Source organism: Brassica rapa, chromosome A01 (assembly GCF_000309985.2).
Source record: "Brassica rapa cultivar Chiifu-401-42 chromosome A01, CAAS_Brap_v3.01, whole genome shotgun sequence".
Taxonomy (NCBI): Eukaryota; Viridiplantae; Streptophyta; class Magnoliopsida; order Brassicales; family Brassicaceae; genus Brassica; species Brassica rapa.
In genome coordinates, this window is record NC_024795.2 from 17,697,412 (window position 1) to 17,701,377 (window position 3,966).

Sequence of the window (3,966 nt, forward strand, 5' to 3'; positions counted from 1 at the left end):
TCTTGGTAAGTTTTTGGACGAAAACGTTCATCAGAATAACTGAATGTTTCATACTATTAAGTAGTGTAAACCACATGTCAAGATCAAAGTTATTTTGAATGAAAAATGGAGGTCCAAATTGAGTGACTTCCAATAGTTATAAAGTTATAAATTTGGAAAATATATATATTAGATATTTCGATTTAAATTTATTAGTTAGACATTATGTCTGAGAATTTATTTTAAATCACATTCATGGTTATCTTTTATATTTGTTTAAATATAAAAATTTCAACCTCTTACAAAATATATTATTAAATCTAATTCCATAAGAAAATAGTAATAATGATACTTTGGTTGAAAGTTATTTAGTCATAGTCAATGGAAATAACATTTCATTATGATAATTAATATATAACTTAAATCCTCCATAATCACATCTTACGTTTTTTTGGTTTTGCAAGAAGAAATCATAACATATTTTTGCCGTATCAAATGTATGAATAGTGTCCTCATTTTCTTCTTTCTATATAAATTTCCTCAAACACTTAATAGAAAAGAAACAACAAAATCAATCATACTTTGAATAGTTATGTTAGTATTTTTATTTTATGTCTCAGAGCATAACAAAAAAAAAAGGTCTGACAAGTTATGTTCTTCAGTGATGGGAGGCAGAAACATATGCAATTGTATCATGAAATCTTGGAACGTCATGCAAACCGTCACACTACAGGGTGTTTACAGAGCTAAAGAAAAAGTGTCGCCTCTGCAAACTGATCTCACTAAAATTACCCTAAGGAGTGAATTACTCTCTTAAATAAGAGGTTCAGTTGTAGTACTTAGGGATCGAATTCACAGGGAGCTAGGAAACCTAATAAATCTAATCAAATTGATTAAGTTAGGTTGATTATGTTTAAATGTAAATAGCAGGTATGTGAGCAAGGTAGTTGGTCGATTGATTTGATTGGGGGGTTTTGGTACTTAGATGAAAATAGCTAAACTTAGGGTTTTTATACAGGTAATTAGGATTATATTCCAACAAATGCCTAGCAAGTTGTATGCATGATATTATAGAGCTCAACACTTATAAACAAACCGACAAGCTCTCGCTTTCTAGGTTTGTCTATTGACCAGTGTCGATCAATGATTCTATAGGAATATCGATCGATACACTTGTTGAATCGTCGACCGATTACTCGATTGGAATATCGATCGACGCGTTTGGTCAAGCTTTAACGCGCGGGCTGAATGTTCTCACTAAGCTTTCTAGATCAGCTCTCGCCTTACTTTAGCAATCTTAGCTCAGTTAGGATGGATTCAGAGTGAGATGCAAGTTATCACTTGTGTCTACAACTCTTAGGGCAAGTTTTAGGTAGCTAATCTAGAAACATGCATTAATGACAATCCTAATGATGAATATCACAACTTAGAAATCTATAGTTGGGGCTAATCCCTCATAACCTATTTAAACCCTATACCTAACAAGAACTACTCAGACATGGCTAAGCAATTCATAACATCAATTAGGTATAAAAACTGCATAGATAAATAGATAGATATCAATGGAGTTCCAATCACAAATCTCTTTGGATCTTCTCTCCAATCTACTAAAAATCCTAGAAAACCTTTTGCTATGAAAATAGTAAAACAAGAAAGCACACATTGCCTCTAACATGTTGGCAAAGCTTATATAATTAGGTTAAAACTCGCCATGGGTAATCTTGTAAATTGGTGAAGACTTGGATTTTAAGTCGGCTGGGAACAAACGGGCTTCTGTGCGCTTCGCTATCGATCAATGTTATGATGTGAACATCAATCGATTATTTATCTTCAATATCGACCGATGGTCGTGCTCGATGGTCAACTCGGATGCTTTCTCCAAATATCTCCAAAATGCTCCAAAATCATCACTTTCTTCCAAATCAATGATATCCTATAAATATACTAAATCGACTCTAGAATATAATAAATAGTAGTTGAAACACTTATAAACCATGGGTAAAAGTGGATCAAATCCATGGTCTATCACAAACCCGATTTTTTCTTTCCAAATTCTTGTATCGTATATTATATTTGTTAATTTAGTTATGCAAATGCTTTACAATTATACAGTTCGCCCTGTTGTAGAATTTGCGTTTCTACAACATGTTACACAGTTTTTGATATTATATCGATTTTCTTGATGAGGATAGTTGTCGATGTTCTCAATTTTTCATACTTTAGAACCACATGTCTATCTTTGTATTTGCCTCACATATTGGGGTATATTAGTAATAGGATGGAACGGGGACGACTCAAAAACATATTGGAAACATTTCAAGCATTGAGTGGATTTGTCATGGTTTTGAGTCTACGTAGGTTATCTGGATTTCGGATTATCAGAGTTAGGATGTTTTAGAAAATTTAGGAACCAATACTTTTGTACCGAATCTTTTTTTCTGTTTTTCTAAGAAATCTATAAGTTCCAGAGCCGGCCTTGAAGCCCTTTAAGACCAAAAAATTATGGCATTGTTTAACTCGGTTGCCGACTTGAAGCCCTTTAAGACCATGTGGAGAGTGATGGTGGATATTGTCAGAATGAGGTAATGCATTTCTTTTATAATTCACTTAAGTCATGTGATTAATATGCCTTAAGGTTTTAACGTTTTTTAATGCTCATAATAGGATTGCAAATGAGGAGTTTTGAAGACATTATTCACCGTAAATGTTTTTCTCAATTTTAATTTGCTTTTTTTATTATATTGTGTTCCGGAAGGATTTATTATTCTATTGCTTATGTTTTTTTTATCTTTAATTCATAATTGATTTTATATTAGTTTTTGCTTTCTTTTATGGTTTTTATTGACTCTTCTTCGCTACCTATAGGATAAATAAACTATAACATAAACAAGTTAAAAAATCAGGTTTAATTAGTTATTGAAATCGGTATTTTAGTCTAAACCGTTATTTTAGAATTTTTATATTTTTCTATGCAATGTACCTTTATAATATATTCTAATTCAAACTAATCTTATATATTAAAACAGAAGTCATGACTTCTTTTCATGTGTGATTTTTTAGTTTGGACCACTCCTAGAAAATATCATATTTTACATAAGTTCATTATTATATCTTTTAATATTTTTATCATTTTATTTGAAATACAAATGAATATATTTAAAATGTTCTAACAAAATCTTTTTAAAATCTTTTTAAATTTACTTTCAAAAATTAGTTAGTTTTAATTTAAATTATCATAAAATATAATTCGAAATTAAAATTGAATATAGTTTTGGTTTATAAACAAAAATTTAAATAAAATGAAATTAATTAATTTCACAAATACGTTTACTAATAATTTTTAAAGATTTTGTTAGAAATAAATATTTATTTTTATTTTAATTTTTTCAAATATGTTTTCTAATAAAATAAAAGTCATAATTTTTTGATGAGTGATATTTTATTTGGACCATCATTTAAAGTTTATATTAAATGTATATCACTAATGCTAATATACATAATATTTTTAAATACTTTAATCATAATATCTTTTATATCTTTTAATTTTTTTTTGAAAAAATTAAAATTCTAACAAATCTCTTGAAAAAGATTATAATAAGATCTTAATTGTTATAAATTAAATATAAATATTTTCAACTAATTTTGTAATTAGTAATGAAATGTTACTAAAATAATAAAATTATATCCTATTTTATCAATTTTATAATAATATCTATCATCTTAAAATAAAAAAGTTATATTGAAGAAAATATGATAAAATTATTTTAAATTGATAAGTTAACATATTTTATTTTCATAAATATAAAATATTTATGCTAAAAATATAATATGTTGGTAGAACGGGTTAATATTAGTAAATTATATAATACATGTATAAAAATTTAACTTATCTTAAACTTTTCAATATACAGGAATTTATTATTTAAAATTAATAAACATTAAAAAATTACTAAAAAATCTAGCGATTTGAATTACGGATCATGATTA